An 18,693-nucleotide genomic window follows, 5' to 3' on the forward strand; every position below is an offset into this window, starting at 1 on the left:
AAGATCCATAACATTACATAACATTTCAACGTTTTTTCTATACCATTACATCTTGCCATGCCACACGTCCAATCTCAGAAACAAAGTAGTCCGCGAATGTATCCCTCATTTGGGCAACTTCCCTTGTTGTCCTCAGTGGGTGATGATGGTAATCTGGCAACGAGTTACAAACAGGTTCTTCAAGTTCGAAGGTTGGTCGCCCTTTAGCCATTATGTAGTTGTGGAGAACCACACACGCCTTGACCACCTCATCGACTGTCTCAATTTTTGATTAATTGCTGTCCCTAAAATGCGCCATTTCGAGACAAGAATACCACTACCAGGGCACACTCAACAGTTCTTCGTGCCCTGGTCAGTCGGTAATTAAAAATCCTTTTTGTGTGGTTCAAGTCCCAACTGGAGTATGGCTTCAGTGGGTTTCCACACTTCTGAAAGGCAACATCAGCAACCACAACAAATGGCATTGTCTGGCCTTGGGTGTTGGCAAGAGGTCGTGGGAGAGGAAAATTGAAATTATTGCTATACAACCGTTGACCCATGTCAGAGTTTTTAAAGGTCTGGGAGTCATTTCCACGGCCAAAAGAACCAATGTCCACGGCAATAAATCTACAGTCTGCAGCTTCAATGGCCATCAGCACTATAGAAAAGTATTTTTTATAATTAAAGTACTCGGATCCACTTCGAGACGGTTTTGAAATCCTAATATGTTTCCAATCCACTGCTCCCAAACAGTTGGGGAAATTACACATTTCCCAGAATTTTTCCCAGTTTCCTACCATATTTCCGTGGTGGGTAGGGGGATAAATTCTTGACGAAGAACGTCCCTCAAAGCCCGGCAAGTGTCTGAAAGTATCCCAGAAAGGGTGGAAAGGCCAATCCGGAACTAGAAATGGAGCAATGATAGGCTCTCTCCGGTAGCCAGGGATCTGCCAAACAGAGAAAGAAAAAAATATTATGGATAATAATGTTTATGACAGGGGTTTTGAAAAAAAATAAGGACATTGCAGAACAATAATAATTATGACAGGCGTTTATTTTTAAATACTGAATTACATACCTTAGTGTCACCAGCAGTCGTTCCTCAGCTGGAATAGCTCTACGGAGCTGGGTGTCCTGTCTGCTGATGGCTCCTTCTACACGCCCCAGCAAATCCCGGAAGCTCTCTTCAGACATCCTCGTATAATCAAAATATTTATCCAGGTTTTCACGGAGCTCACTGAATAAGGAGTGGTAGACTCTACGGCTCTCCGGGACTTCAAGATTGGGGTGTTGCCAAAGGCGCCGACCCCCTCTTCTCCGTCTTTCTCTTTTCCTTCTTGCTCACAAGCAAAGGCAAAGGTAAGAAACAATTTGATATCCAAATCCAGTTTAAAATAGAAATTCTTCTTGCGAATATCCATCTTGACGCAGGATACAGGATCAAAATCTGCGGATTTCAGCTCTACAAGGGTCTATATAACGAAATCCCATGAGACACGCTCATTGGGCATGGCTTGTGTCCCAGAAAATCTGGAAAAATTTTTCCCTTTGGGAAGCATGCGCATAAAAAACGCAAACGCATGCATAAACGCATGCAAACGCGTACAAACGCAGCTTTTTTTATGTCTTGCGTAAGATGATGCGGCTAAAAAACGCTGTGTTTTTATGTGTTTACATACGTTTTTGAATGCGTTCATGGTTGCGGACGATATGCTGCAGACTCAACTGCAAATGTGAACCTAGCCTTAGCCAGTAGATAGATTCTGTGCTGTTTTGTGTATAAATATGTGATTCTTCAGATGTTGTATCAGTCTAGCCTGATGAAGAGACCTGCGTAGTCTCGAAAGCTTGCAATGTGTTACCATCTTTTCAGTTAGCAAACAGCAAAAGAGCAAAAAGGTTTACCCGTCCAGGCCTCCAGAACAATGCACTAGCAGGATGCAGTGGACCCATATAATTAAGATGGCAACACAGGTGCAAGAATACCGATGAAACAACCGCTCACAGCCTACCAATACATGGAGGGGGTGGTTGCATGGTATGTTAATGCACAATAAAAAAAAAAAAAGTTAGCCATTAAAAGGTATCAACCAACCACTGAGGACTCTGAATTCTAAATATTTTTCTACTGAGTCGAAGTGACTTGTATATGAAAGGTGCCTGGTAGTCATGGACGAGCTACTGATTTTGCACACTCTGGCACCCTACAGGAAAATTGTGTCCCCTTTCCAGTGTGCTGTTAGGGTTGGGGTACATCACACTCACTTGTAGGCCATAGACCTCAGCTGACTCGAGGTCTCCATCTTTAGGAACCGTCACACACAATCTAGGAGACACCAAGTGCTTGAAAACAGTCAAACTTTTACTGAACAGTTCACAGTCATTACAGTGGAGCACGTGGGATGGGGCACAACAAGTTACAGTCTTTCCCTTAGTTGCCAAACATAACTTCAGCCCTATCACTCGTTCCCGAAAGAGCATGCCTTCTGCTGTCCCCACTATCTTCAGGGATCCCTCTTCACCAATGGCAGTGCACCCGGTTTCCATCAGTCTCACCTTTGAGGATTTGTGTCCATATTCCCCTGCAAGTGTGAGGGAAGCCAGGGCCGTATTCGTGGCTGACAAAGATTGCTCAATCACGCCCTGGTCTCCCGCCACATGCACACAATGTCCTCTATGCGGCATACCTTTCTGTTTTCGGATCCATCTGGATCCTCTCTGATATGCTGAGGTTTGTTTCCTTTTGGAATCACACAAAGAAAGACGGAGTCCAGTTCCAAATTAACATAAACAACTTTACTTGGTTCCATTATCAGTACATCCAGATCAGTCACTGTTACATCACAGGGATCATCACAGAGTACATTCTTTGCTTTTCCTGTGCTTTCCCTCACTTCCAGAATGCTCCAGGGCTGTATTGATTCATCTGATACCGCAGCGCTCCTTCGGGTCAGCCTAACTATCTTCAGGAGTTCCCCTGTCCATTTCGCCCCAGGCAAAAGGGCATCAGCCCACATAGTTAGCTGCCACATATTGGAGTTGAACAGCATTCTCTCACTGTTGTGACCTTCTGCCACCAGGTCCCGGACGATTGGGCTCCTTTCTTAATGTTTCGGGGTCCACCTGCCCTGTCCAGGCTCCCAGGCCCTATGTCATGATCCAGATTGGACATGACAGATAAAATGCACAAGTAACCTTTTTTTTCTGTGAGCTGCTTTGCTCAGGGATAGTTTTGCCCCGGTGGTGGTGAGCGTCATTGCACTCTGTTGCTTTAGTTTAGTGCACATTTATAATGCAGGTGTGATTGCTGGCTCTGCTATAAAAGAGTCACAGGTGTGGCAATCGACGTTGGTGATATTATTATTATTGTTGGGCTTTCCAACCATCCTGGGTGAAGGAAGGAGCTAGATGGGGAGCTGGAGGAGAGTCCAGGGCGGCTCATTCAGAGTCCTGGAGTGGCAGCTATGGTGTCATTAAGGAGTTCGTGTAAAGCATGGTGGTGTGGCAGCTATGGTGTCAGTGAAGAATTCCTGCAAAGATTGGTGGAGTGGCAGCTATGGTGTAGAGCTGCACTCAGTTTGCTGGACTCTGTTACTGAGAGCTGCACTTAGTTTGCTGGACTCGGTTGCTGGACAGCTGCACTCAGGTGCTGGACTCTGTTGCTCCAAGGCGGCACTCAGTGCTGGACGCTGTTGCTGTAAAGCTGCACCCTGGTGTCGACACGGTGGAGGAAGATGCACTCAGGTGTTGGTCTCTGTTGCCAGGAGCAAGTGCATCAGAGCAAAGCTAAGTGTTTCCCTGTTTGTCACTTTTCCTCATGTTGGTGTTAGTGCAGCGGTGGGGCCAGTGGCTGCGCCACCCAGCTCCCTAGCAAGGGATAGGTGTAGCGTGTGCCAGGGCTACAGGTTCCTGAGCAGCGCCTGGTGCGGAACCGGCATAGGGAACGTTAGGGACACTGACTCAGGGGAGTGCAGGAGGTCTCCACGTCCCCCATTCCCTATTGCAGGGCCCTCCGTTGTAAATGTTTCCCTATCCCCTTTGTCGGGTTGTATTAGTTACCGGCCTGCGGGCCGTGTCACACTGGACAATTACACGTCCTGTTGTATTAGTTACCGGCCTGCTGGTCGTGTCACACAGGACGTGTCACGTGACACCCTACTGACTAGAATTCAGGAAATCCTACAACTTACCCACAGTTGGCCCCTCCTAATTTAACTAGTTGCTATCATTTTACTATTTAGTCCTAATGTGCCTCCTCTAGTGGGATAACTTGAGTACTGCACTCTCCCTATATACGATCGACACATAACAGCATTAAGATACATAACCATATATACAGAATAGAATATTTACATTTACCAATGTTTATCCGGGACGTGTGTGAGGCTTAAATACAGTCTTTGTAACCCCTTACACAGGCTTTCAGGAGTGATGTGCTCGATGGCTCCGGCACCAATCTCAAGGTCTCGTGCCTGACAAATGGATTTGCATGGAGAAGTTGTATGGCAATCCACTGTGATAGGGCCATGTTGGCCTTATCAGCCCATGTCACTTGAACTATAACATATTACATAGGGATTTTACAAATAAACATTAAATGCATAAAACGCATAACACTATTCGTATTACACATAAGCATATGATGGTTGTCTTCAGGGTAGGAACGGGGTAAGACAGTCCACATCCTGACATATACTAAGTCCGATTAGTTATCCTGTATAAGGCTAAGTGAACACGTACCGGAACTTTCGCGGAAATTACCGCGAGAATTCCGGAATTCCATTCCGCGGGAAAATCGCATTTTAAATTCCCGCGGAAAAACTAGCATTTTGCAAGCGTAATTAGCTTGCAAAATGCTAGCGTTCTCCAAGCGATCTGTAGCATCGCTTGGAGAACTGATTGATAGGTTGGTTACACTCGTCAAACATAGTGTTTGACGAGTGTGACCAACTTTTTACTACTGAGGCCGCCTATGCAGCATCAGTAGTAAAAGATGAAATGCAAAAAAAAAATAAAAAATGGTGTTATTCTTACCCGCCGACGTCCCGCGGAGCCGTTCCCAGTAATCCTTTGCGAAAATGCCCGCGATGACGTCCGTTCTCGCGGGATCGCGATGTCTCGCGGTAATTCGCGATGACGTTGCGCGAATGACCGCGAGACTTCGCGATCCCGCGAGAACGGACGCCATCGCGGGCATTTTCGCAAAGGACTACTGGGAACGGGAGCGTGGAGAGAGGCGGGAATGCTGTGCGGGACGTCGGAGGGTGAGAATAACAATATTTTTTATTTTTAAATTCTATTTTTTACAGGGATATGGTACCCAAAGCCCGGAGGACAGTCTCCTCTCCTCCGGACCGTGGGTACCATCCGCAAATGTTCTGCTTACTTTCCGTATGGTGTGCACAGCCACATGTGGGAAGTAAGCGGAACAATGCATTCCTATGGGTGCGGGATCGCCGCGATTCCGCAAATTAATGAGCATGCTGCGGTTTTTACCGCGAAGCGATTCCGCCACGGTAAAAACCGCAGCATTAGCACAGCATTGCGGAATCCCATAGGAATGCATGGGATGCTTATATTTCACGTTTTCGCGGCAAAATCGCGCGGTTAAAACCGCCGCGGAAACGCGAAAAAAACGCCACGTGTGAACTCAGCCTAAAAATAGATTTGATGTGTGAGTAAATGGTGAGTAAATGACGCCATTCTCCCAGGAAATCGATCGCTGTTGTTTGAATCTGTGTTATTTTTATTTGCACTGGCATGTTTTGGTTTGTGGTTGGTCTGTAGCAGTGATGGCGAACCTTTGTGAGACCGAGTGCCCAAACTGCAACCTAAAACCCAATTATTTATGATGAAGTGCCAACACGTGCCAAATGCCCCTTCATGATTCCCTTCTTGTAGTAATATGCCCCATCATGTTTCCCTTCATGCAGAAATATGCCCCATCATGATCCCCTTCATGCAGAAATATGCCCCATCATGTTTCCCTTCATGCAGAAATATGCCCCATCATGATCCCCTTCATGCAGAAATATGCCCTGTCATAATCCCCTTCATGCAGAAATATGCCCCATCATGATCCCCTTCATGTTGAAATGCCCCATCATGATCCCCTTCATGCAGAAATATGCCCCATCATGATCCCCCTTCATGCAGAAATATGCCCCATCATGATCCCCTTCATGCAGAAGTATGCCCCATCATGATCCCCTTCTTGTAGAAATTGCCCAGTCCACCACCTTCATCATTTCCTCCTCCCCATCATAACCCTCTCTTCATCACTCCCATCATTGTCCCTCACCCCATGACCGCCATCACTGGCCCTCTCCCCATCAGTCCCATCATTAGCCCTTTCCCCATCACTCCCATCATTAGCCGTCTCCCCATCACTCCCATCATTAGCCCTCTCCCCATCACTCCCATTATTAGCCCTCTCCCCATCATTAGCCCTCTCCCCATCACTCCCATCATTAGCCCTCTCCCCATCACTCCCATCATTGTCCCTCTCCCCATCACCGCCATCACTGGCCCTGTCCCCATCACTCCCATCACTGGCCCTGTCCCCATCACTCCCATCATTGTCCCTCTCCCCATCACTGCCATCACTGGCCCTCTCCCCATCACCGGCCCTCTCCTCATCACTTCCATCATTGTCCCTCTCCCCATCACCACCATCACTGGCCCTCTCCACACACACAGGGCCACATGCACGACACACACACACACACCAGCGGCCACACACACACACACACCTGCGGTCACACACACACACAGACACACACACCAGTGGCCACACACATACACACACACACACCAGCGGCCTCACTCACCTCTCCGTGGTCTCCGTGCGCCGGCAGCGTCCTTCCTGTTACTTCCTCACACACATAGAGAGGCGCGGCCGCGGCTGGATGACATCATCATTCAGCTCCGCAGCCATGCCGCTCAATGTGTGTGAGGAAGCTGCAGCTCTGAACAGTGAGGCGAGGCCTTGGCCGCTTGCCAGCTGAGAGGGCTCTGCGTGCCCTACCTGGCATGCGTGCCATAGGTTCATCATCACTGGTCTATAGAGTATGTAAAAGAATAACTGAAGGATTCTCATCTGGTAGAATTCTCCACTGGTTGTGGATTGTGAATTGGATTGGTGAGAATTTCATGTTAATAGCATCTTTAGAAATACATTTACTTAGAAAATTGGTGACGTGTTCAATACTTTTTTCACACGCTGTATAGTGATGTAAAAAAGTAAGGAAAATAAAAATTAATTAAATTGATTTCTAAGTGTGCAATAGTTTTGCTACATTTCCCACTGTATGCCTGCTATGCAGCACTTAAAATACCCAAGTGTCTACTCACCTATGTTGCCGAAGAGGATAAGGAGTGTTATTTACAGCTCACCACTAAGGGTGGAGAAAATGTGAAGTCATAGAAAGGAAAACGAAACTTAGGACCATAATAACCACAGGATTGTGATCTGCTGAATCCACAGACTACAATATTCAGAGAACAAGGAGCACCCTTGAGTCGCTGGAGAGAAATCAGCAAACAGAGGTACAGGAAGGTAGGGTTTACTGTACAAACATGCATTCAGATTCTCTATCCATATTATATACAGATTATTGACATATTTTACATACAAATTATTTATCTATTAATAGATTATCCCCTTCACGTTGTGGACAATTTCTGTTTTTTTCGTTTTCATTTTTTCCTCCCATTCTTCCAATAGTCATAACATAGCTGTATCATGGCTTTTTTTGTGAGACAACATGTACTTTTGAATTAACCTATTTATTTTATCATGTGATGTATTGGAAAACAGTAAAACAAAGTGTGTTGAAACTGCAATAAAGAGCAATTCCACAATTGTTTTTAGGGTTTTTATTTACCTTGTTCATTATATGGTAAAACTGACCTGGCAATATGATTCTCCGGGTCACTATGATTACGTAGATACCAAATGTGTGTATATATATATTTTTTTTTATTTAAGATGGGAAAAGCCTATAATTTTTTGCTTGTGTTATCATTTTCCAAGACTCATAACATTTTAATTCTTTGGGATATGTGGCTGTGTGAAGACTTGTTTTTTTTGACATTTTTACTCAACCATTTTGAGACGGATACAATGTTTTGATCACTTCTTATTGCATTATATTGCAATGTTGCAGGCGGCAAAAAAACGTAATTCTAGCATTTTGATTTTTTCTTGTTATTCCATTTACCGATTGGATAAATTAATATTTTGATAGATCAAACCTTTATGAATGCAGCTATTCCAAATATCTGTATTTTTTTTAATTGCATAATTTTAATGGAACAAAAGGGAGTGATTTGAACTTTTACATTTTTATTTTTTTATATATCTAAAAACTTTTTTTCTATTGTACGTTAGTTCCCTTAGGGAACTTGAATCTGCGATTATCCATCGCTTGTACTATACAATAGCAGTGAAAATATTTGATTTCCTTTGCATGTCAACTACACTCTGGTTTTCACATGAGAACTGTCATGACAAGCACAGAGGTCTTCGGCAGACCCCCCAGCTGCCATGGCATCCCATTGGCGCCCTGTGATCATGTCATGTGTCTGATGGATGCATGTAATGATGTGCCGCCATACCGTTACACATTAAAAGCCACTGACAGAGATTGACAGTGACATTTAACAAGTTAACATTCACGGGCAGAGCTCTGCTCCACCTGTGGCTGTTAAAGGCACATAATGGCTGCACAATTCAGGCATCATCTTCAAGGAAATATGTAGGCTTAACTTACGACCCCGCATCAGTCAGTGAGTCGGCATATGACGTAACTGTACTTCATATGTCAGGAAGGGATTAAACAGGTTTTCGCAAGATGAATCTTCATGAACACATCATTCCTGGCCCATGGCCTCATGTTTTGTTGGGAGATGGGAGGTATGTACTCCTGAAAATTGTCAGATCCTTCCAACCGCAGTGTCTGTACTTATGCTCTCTCCAAGGCTGTTAGGGAAAGCTTTGTCTCTGCAGCACTTGAGAAGAGCACGAAGATAGGAGCTGGTCATATCCAGCAATCCAAACAGCTTTATAGTCATGCAAGCAGGCTGCAAAGTACATAGCCTGCTCACACCACTGCTCCTCACCTAGGTGATGTCATGGCTCGGTATGGGAATTCGACTGATGACCTTCGTGGTCGGTTATTCTGTCTGTTGACCTATTGCTCTTTTCCATCCCTGTCTAAATGCTGATTGTTTCTATTGTCTTTATTCTTCCTTCTTGGTTTGCTACATTCCAGGTGTTTTCCACTTTCCCATTTTGGTTTGCTCTATCATGTTCACGAGTGTGACCAACTTTTTACTACTGAGGCCGCCTATGCAGCATCAGTAGTAAAAGATAAAATGCAAAACAAAAATAAAAAATGGTGTTATTCTTACCCTCCGACGTCCCGCGGAGCCGTTCCCAGTAATCCTTTGCGAAAATGTCCGCGATGACGTCCGTTCTCGCGGGATCGCGATGTCTCGCGGTAATTCGCGATGACGTCGCGCGAATGACGTCTTGGTTTGCTACATTCCAGGTGTTTTCCACTTTCCCATTTTGGTTTGCTCTATCATGTTCTGAGTGGGGCTTAATATATTATCTCTTCACTGCTCTTCCTTGCTGGCTATACTTCAATAGTTCAAGGTAGATTTGTGCTAAGGAGTTCCAGCCCTTTAGCTAAGGGATTTTCCCTGCTAGACTTACACCGCTTATATTCCAGCACCTTTTCATTTTACCACTGTTTCTGGGAGGATATTCTACTTTATTTTATTTTTGGTTCACTTTACAATTCTCTCTCTCCCCTTTTATTGACATGCTTTATAGGGGACCTATTAGCTTCACACATACTAGGATATATCAATATATCATAGTAAGGAGACTGTATGTATAAATAAACATGGAGAAAAATCACAGTTCACGGGAGTGGCCATTTTAGCATTGGCAGCTCAGTGTGTTGTGTTCCAATGAGACACGCCCCAAGATTACAGGCTGCTTGCTAGGCAGCGCCTGAGGCTACAGAGTAAAGCAAGTATTACCCATATCAGCTTACTTTTTGGTAACCTGTGAACCAGTTTACAAAGTGTATATAGTTAAATATGTAATATGAAACCTTATGGGTACCACAGTCCAAGTGTGATATATATAGGGGTAGCACTGTGGCTCAGTGGTTAGCACCGCAGCTTTGCAGCGCTGGGGTCTTGAGTTCAAATCATACCAATGACAACATCTGCAAGGAGCTTATTCTCCCCGTGTTTGCGTGGGTTTCCTCCGAGATCTCCAGTTTTCGCCCATACTCCAAAGACATACTGATAGGGAAATTAGATTGTGAGCCCCAATGGGAACAGTGCCAATAATGTCTGTAAAGCGCTGTGGAATTAATGGCGCTATATAACTGAGTAATATATTTGTATATATATAAATACACACTGCACATGTCATAATACATTAGGGATATGCATGTTTTTATATGTGCATTTTTTAATATTTTAACATTTTAGAATTATTATTATACATATATTGTACACCAAGCAGTTATATGTAGGTATATATACATATTGTGATAAAACCGCACATCAACACACCGCCTGACATCACTATTACATCCAAGGGATCACATGGTACGCTCTCCACGTGACGTTCCACACCCCTTGGTGACACAAAAGGCAGCTTTTTACAGTTTTACCGAGATACCCCCTGTCCGCACGGGCCCAGGAAGGCACGGGAGTGAGAAAACGTGGCCTGCGCAGTTACTGATGTGGCACTACACTCACTCACAATCCTGACTGGCTGAGAGGCCTCTTTCACTAGCACCAGTAAAACAGCTCCTGGTCAGCCCGGTAGGGCTGCCACCAGTTCCTCCTTAGATATAAGTCCTGTCTGTTAACGGGATTTTATCGGGCCAGAAACCAGCCCTGATAGTGTGGAAAGTTAAGCCTAGATCACGGACATGTGGATTCGTGGATCAAGATAATTAGAACAACCGAAGGTTAAATTATATATTTAATCACCTTAAGGGCACACTAGATAATACACTAAACACAATAGTTAGACATATACAATTGTCAGATATGCAAATACAATACAATACATGCATGCAAAGTATGCAGAATATAAAAATAAATAGATGAAAGGCCTGGTTTGCGGTTGAGGGGTTGACACATGGGAGGCTGGTGGTCCCCTCTGTTCCTTGACTTCTCCCCACATGATGTGTCGTTGCAATACACCATTCTTTACACAAGCAATTAACCCTTTTGGGTCACTCCCCTCCAGTCCTCTGGGATGAACCTAAATCCCCTCCCTTTGCATCTAGCAGCTAAAAACTCCAAAACCTAAGGTGTATCATAATTCCTTAATGAACGGTCCTAGAGAGGTGGTTTTGGCACCATCGGATCTGGCCAGGTCCCTGCTATTCATGGAGACCAAACACAGGATTGCCTCCTGGCGTCTACTAGCTGTTCTGCGTATCTCCCCATCCTGGGGTGCTAGAGCAGATCAAGACCCTGGAAGGGGTTTAGCCCATTCCAGAGATCTGTAAAATGTAACTGGTGTGTGGCTAGGATGTATGATAAGTCCATATTCTCCTTATGAAATCCTGTCTGAAAAAAGCAGTTACACTGCGTGGACTCATTATTGCAAGCCTTTTGTCCCATGCTTAGCTGGCTCAAGGTATGAGATCTACCACTCACAGCCTTTTGAGTCTTGACCACCTGCTGAGCTAGGTGTACTGTTACAGCTGTTCAAAGAAAGGGAGTTTGACATGATTGACATGAAATTATATCTCAAATATTCTTTACAGTGGTGATTTGACATTTTTCTGATTTTATTCTCATACATATACTGTACACCGAGAGTCATTTGTGTGTGTGTGTGTGTGTGTGTGTATATATATATATATATATATATATATATATATATATATATTATATACACACAAAATCACTGGCAAAGTACTGGACAGGAGTTATGTCTAGACATCCCTGTTTGGTGACTGAAGGCGACAACACCCGCCCTGCTTTGGGCAGAGGCGGGGATATGTGACGAAGTCACTGGTAATGTACTAGAAAGGAGATATGTAGCACTGAGTCAACTCTAGTAATATAAACCTAGGTAAATGTTCCAGCCCCCTAAATGGTAAGAGGAGTTAATTGGCCATGTTTAGTGCTAGGCTGATTGAGCAGCTGTAGCATAGAAGAATGGAGTACAGAGGATAAAAATACACAGCCTTCTACAGCATTAGGTGTGGTAGGTCTGGAGGTATAAGCTCTGGAGCAGTGTTTTCATGTTAAGAAAAAGCTTAACCTTGTGTGGTTTGTTCTTGAAGCGGATGTCTTCAGGTAGCAAAAAGGACTGTGCCATATGTTATGTTTTTGTTTTCCTGTTAGGCTGAGAAGGCTGTGTTTGTTTTGCTAACATTGCACTGGTTTAAGAAACCACTGGAGCCATAGGCGGAGGAGGACATGACTTGGGGATGGGTGGACCTTTACTCCTGCAGCTTTCTTGGTATAGTGGTGTAGATTTTTAAGCACGAGGGATGTTGCTTTAAGAGTAAGAAGCACAGTATGTCTGTGCCTGGTGGGTTACTGTGAGGAGGGTGGGGCTTATATAGAGCAGGAAATCTGTGTCTCTCCCTCTTTCTTGCACAGGATGAACAGGAGGAAGCATTTCCCGCCCACCCGCCCTGTTTATAATCATTGTCCTAAAACGTTTTAATTATTGCTTGTATGATGAATGCCTTATTGTATTTTTCAACTTACCATTGTATATTTTGTTCCAGGTTCAATTTTATCATGGCTATAAAGAGTTAACAGCATTAACCTTCTAAGCCCAAGGGAAGGGCCATCCTTCAGCCATGGTTCCCTAGAGGTTTCCTCCACAGGGGTTTTTTCCTCTCCTGAGCGCTGTAGGATGACTCTTTGTGAGTCGGAGGTTTGCCAAGTTAGTCCCCTTAATGCTTTTGCAGGGACTTCTAGTTTATAAGTTTACTAAAGTGATTTATTAAAAAAAAAAATAATGGTGTCAAATGTGAATTTATAACCCGTCACAGCTTTACGGTTTAGGAGTCAGGTGGAAGTTGCAGGCAAGTTAAGGTGGACTCATTTTAACTAATAGAGGATGTAAAACCTCATGGTGGTGAACAGGCTCGGCTTTGGTGGCCAGCCTCAAGGACGTTGTAATAGTAACGTCAATCAGGGGCGGGCACAGTGGTTAAGCACAGGATTGAGGATAATAGGGTCATTGGTGCCCTGAAAGTTTACTGGCTCTGCTTGAATGGCAAGCCAGTGCGTGCCACCCCTTTATGGCTGTCTGTCCTGGTTCTGTATGGCAGACAGCTGGGGATATCACAGTACTTGTGAATCCCAATGTACTAGCACTTCACCTGACTCCTACTGTGATTGTTTTAATCCTGTGATTTAAATAAAGCTGTGGCCATTTTGACAACCAAAATAATGTGTTGTGTATTTATTCTAGTGCCTAGGTTTACTGTGGTTATGGTGGTTTTAAAATGGAGTGGGGGTCCGTCCCATATCCATAAGTCATGCAGTGCTCTTTATAAACCAGTGGATGATTTAAAGAGACAGTATTTCTGTGTCTACCCCATGTGTAGACAAGTGAGCCGATATACCACATTATATATAAAAATAGAATATTCCTAAAATTTATTATGCAGTGTTAGTATTGTCAGTATTGCTCAGCATGTACAGTATAGGTACAATCACAGTGCCGATCAGGATGCAAACTGACTGCTCAGCACTGGATTTGTAGAGGGATTTAGTTGGTCTGTGTCCTTGCTGGCACTGTGCTAATACTGTATACTGAGCGCTTCCGGCAGGAGTACATGGTGTCTACTGCAGGGAATAAGTGGTTCCATTCCATAGGGCTAGCTTACCTCATACAGTTTTATATATCTCCCTTTCAACAACCCAACACAATAGTGTACCCATCTTCAGTAAATTAAGAGGCTCCTATTGTGGTAGCTGCTTACAATTAGCACTCTTTGGCTGTATGAAGAAAAGCAAGGTATTTGGAGCTCTAAAACATGGAACATACAAATAATATACAAATCACGCACGAGTGTCAATCTTGTAGGGTATCTGGCAATTCTGTTTTACATTTATGTTTTTGAGTAAATTATAAAATGAGCATATAATAAATATCTGTGATCCTATTTCATCTACAGGTCATCTCTTCATCCTTTATCAAACTCTATATTGGCTCATCTGTTTATGTACAGCGTCCCATGTCGGTGCTCACATTATTTTGAGTCTAGTCATCTAACCATCTCGCTGCTTTGATCGTGCATCGCTCAGGAGCTCCAATGTTTCCAATTTTGGATAAATCATACCTATTTGTGCAATTACCGACAGACCCACAAAACCCAAATGGAGTATACTTACAATGCCCAGCAACAGGCCAACTATATTGCACTTCAACAGGCACTTTATACCGGACAATAACGCAATTTATTCCACTGTCTGCGAGTACTTCATCTTTAAATCAAGAAAAGGATTCTTCTTTGCAACCGGGCTATCCTGCACCACGCACAGTGCAGACATTCCCTGTAAATTCAAAAAACACAGATCAACAGGAAAATGGTGATTTAGATTTGACTATTGAAAGCAGCACAACTCAACATATTCAACGTAATAACTCTTCTATAATTTCCAATGTGCCTGGCAAAAAAAATATCAATGTCAAGAAGGCAGATCAACCTATCAAGGGCAGAAGTGCTTCAATAAACCCCAATACCAAGAAAAAGAAAGCTTCTAAAAACAAGACTGACACATCTGCTCAAGCCAATTCACTTTCACAAGCTGCAAATAATTTATCTACAAACATTCAGGGTAGTTCTCATCCAGACAAAAAGAAAAAAGAGAAGAAACGTACCAGAAAAGCAAAAGAAAAATCTGTGCCTTTATCGGAAAATTCATGTCCAATTTCTAACACAAAATCTGCTTCAAACAAACTGAAGAAACCAACTCTTCTCATCAAGCCAAAGCTCTCCATAATCACAAACAATCCTTCTCCAAGCTTCAAAAACTCACCTTTAACATCCCACACTACAAAAAAATCTGAAGAAATCATTCATCCCAATAGCAATCTTTCTACAAAAAGTAATGGAAAATCATTCACGTACTACAAATTCCATCTGCTTCACATGATCAAGTTTGTACAGCCTATCCAAATTAATTTTGAACACCTTTTATTTCCTCAGGATGTGACTCTCGCACTTGATCAAGCAAAATTTTCCAGCAGGCATGCCGAAAACAATACTGAAATCATTCAGGTGTCTGATCCCAAGTATAAATGTTTCCCACAAATAAAAAAAAAAGAAAAGCTGCCATCTCTGAGGTTCAGCAGAGATATTTCTACTTTGATTTTGACTACAAAAAAGAAAACTACCCAAAAAAATATGCAAATTGCCTCTTCAGAAAAAAACAAAAAAAAGACTTTTGGGCAAGTGTCTGATGGTTTCAAAAATATTTGGGCATTCCTTCGACCCTTCCAACGTAGACCACATTCTTACCATCGTCGGATAAAATCTAGGTTCAGTAGTGAGTGTAAAAATTACATAATGGCTTCCTCTGTACATGAGATTACTCACAGTCGCTATGCTAAGAACACAAATGAGCGAATGCCTGTATCACAGATAAGAGCTATGCTGAGCTCAGGTGACTGGAAATTGAGAAAAAGAAGTCAGTGGATCCAGCAAATGGAGGAAGATGCCATTCATAAGTACAAGAAGATGAATTTAGAAAAACACAAACAGAGATTAGAAGTGAAAGAGTATGATGTGCTTCACCACAATGAGAAATTTTGGCTAGCATGTACCAACAGGACAGCAGTAAACCGGAAGGATGAAAAGAGCTGGCCTCTTCTGTTGAAATGTTTGCACAAACATCCTGATAGTACACTACGGCAGGCCAGCAAGCATCGCTCCTTCTGCTTGAGGTGGGATGGGACATCTTACACCTTACGAGTGGACCATGCCTACTACACTCAAATTCAGTGTCATATGGCTGTTACCGACACTTCATATGCAGAGCTTGTTGTCCACACACGAAAAGAAACCACTATTCTGCCTGTAAATTTTGACTTTGATTTTTGGAAACAAACAGAGGCGACATTGGAAACATTCTTCACTAATAACATTTTACCTTACTTGAAAAAGAACGAGATTGAATCAAATCCAGTGAATGCTCCATTAGACCTTGAAAAGATAAAGGATGTAATAGAAGAATAATCTAGCTGTATGTATAACTGTACTGTCAGTCATTTGTAAAGACACAGTGATTCTGTATAAAATACATTTGCTACAATCCATGTTATAAGGCCTCCATGTTATAAGTAAGGCTAATTACAGCTAATAGTGATAGAGGGATTTCTGCTAACTCTCCGAACATGTAGATTTACTTTAATAAAGTAACAATGTTGAGCTTCTTAAAATTCTATTTCATAGTTCCTCTGTTAAAGGGAATCTGTCATCATGATCAACTCTCACAAGCCATCTATATGGACAAAATAGGTAATAGGAAGCTGAATAAAATGATACCTTGATATCTGCAATCTGATGTCTTATTCCAGATAAATCCTTGTTTTTTCTTATGGGCTGTAAATGGGCTGTGCAGGGCTATGGGCTGAACACTGATCTTCATGAGAATCTGCCTCCAGAGATTATTTTACATGAAAGGGGGAGTTACCAATGCAATGTGTATTGGCAGCTCTCTGCTCTCCTCATCTTACTGCCGGGCTGAGTGTTATTATAACATCTGCAGGTTCTTTTCAGTGCTTCAACTTCAATCTCACAGGTAGACAGGGTTGCAGTACAGCAGAGCTGTGAGAGCTACAGCAAACGTGTTTGTAATGAGACAAAGTTTAGTTCCCTTGTTCTGTGCTAGTTACATGTCTTTTCTTAAAGAAAAGTTCTGGAGTAGGAGCGGACATAGCGTCGGTACAGCTGCACCGGGGCCCGGAGGTGGAGGGGGCAGCTAATAAAGAGGGCAATCTGGCCTGTTTCTCTGGCCCCGAAGGCTCCAGGGGGCTCATGGCCAGTTTGCCCTCATGTGTGGAGGGCAGTGAGCGATCCCTGCAACTCCGCTGCCTACAGGAGAAAATGGCAGAGGAGCAGAGCTGCAGCGATCCGTCCTCTGCTTCCTGCCCGCGCTCACTGTGTTTATGCGTTTGTGTATGTATGTATGTGTATGCGTATGTATGTGTTTATGTCTGTGTGTATGTAAGTGTTTAGGAATGTATGTTTATGTATGTGTGTGTCTATTGTGGAAGGTCGGTTCACTTAGCTGCTCCTCGAGGTAGACACAGAAACATGTTAGGTTAAAGACTGGGTGGTTTATTGCGTCATAAACCAAAAACAGATAACAGAAAACAGCCTTTCTGGCTCAAATGAAAGTAAAAAGTTCATATAAAGTCCTGCCCAGCACTTCTGGAACAATACATATGGCAGTTCTCACATGAGCTTCAGTCTGGAGGCTTCCTTTCCTCCACACAACACAGACAGAAAAAAACACTGTCTGGAAATTTAACATCCCAGCCACACCCTTTGAGGTGGAGATATGGTGAGTAGGCGTCCCATCCGTCTCTTACCTACTCACATGAAAGCCAGGCCCAAGGAATGACTGACTCTCAGCACCTATCATGCTTGAAGAAAACATAGCTTTCACATCACGCAGGATAATAACCTTTGCAACACATATCTCCCCTCACACATCGCACCAGTTATCCTATCACACTATCTATGTGTATGTGTACCTATGTGTAATTGAGTGTATGTATGTGTGTGCATGTATACAGTGGGGAAAAAAGTATTTAGTCAGCCACCAATTGTGCAAGTTCTCTCACTTAAAAAGATGAGAGAGGCCTGTAATTAACATCATAGATAGACCACAACTATGAGAGTCAAAATGAGAAAACAAATCCAGAAAATCACCTTGTCTGATTTGGCAAGATTTATTTTTCAAATTATGGTGGAAAACAAGTATTTGGTTACCTACAAACATGCAAGTTTTCTGGCTCTCACAGACCTGTAACTTCTTCTTTAAGAGGCTCCTCTGACCTCCACTTACCTGTAGTAATGGCACCTGTTTGAACTTGTTATGAGTATAAAAGACACCTGTCCACAACCTCAGACACACCCCAAGCTCAGCTTAACACATAGAATCCATTGAAGCCCATGTACCCTGTAAAAAAGCAAAATTAATAAACAGCCATATTCCTCTCCTGTCCGAAGAGGCTGGCAGCTTACATCGACGTACATGTGACATGTGGGAGCGTGAGGGAAGTAGTATAGTTATTTTTTAATGTATTACAAAACAAAGCACATTATAGTAGGATAGGACATATGTATTAGGATGGGGCACATTATACCGAAATGGGGGACATATAGGTATATGAGGATGGGGGACATATATACGAAGATTGGTCACATTATACAGGATGGGGCACATATATACTAGGATGGGCCACATATACATGGGATGAGGCATATGTGGCGCCCCTGAGGGTTCAGTCGCCACAGAGGTACTACACCGCCTCCTGCGGTGTGGTACCCCACTATCCAGGTAAGGTGGAGACACCTGACCACACTCCAACACTCACATCCCACACGCACAACAGTAGTGTAGCAGAGCAACCTTGGTGGCTCCCTGCTTGGAACACGAAGAGTGCTGGGAGGTGGGTGGAGC

The 18,693-nt window shown here is 43.4% G+C and overlaps 1 long non-coding RNA gene across 2 annotated transcripts; it reads left to right on the forward strand.

Annotated features, from left to right (window-relative positions):
• The first annotated feature begins 7,048 nt into the window (after positions 1-7,048).
• On the forward strand, positions 7,049-16,561 carry LOC141100643 (uncharacterized). 2 transcript variants are annotated; one of them, XR_012234728.1, is made up of 2 exons: positions 7,049-7,537; positions 14,175-16,561. It is a non-coding gene; the product is annotated as an uncharacterized lncRNA (long non-coding RNA). The 2 variants fall into 2 exon arrangements; XR_012234729.1 differs by having other exon boundaries at positions 7,049-7,527.
• The last annotated feature ends 2,132 nt before the right edge of the window (positions 16,562-18,693 follow it).

This window comes from Dendrobates tinctorius, unplaced genomic scaffold (assembly GCF_039654945.1).
Source record: "Dendrobates tinctorius isolate UK_male_01 unplaced genomic scaffold, ASM3965494v1 ptg000107l, whole genome shotgun sequence".
Taxonomy (NCBI): domain Eukaryota; kingdom Metazoa; phylum Chordata; class Amphibia; order Anura; family Dendrobatidae; genus Dendrobates; species Dendrobates tinctorius.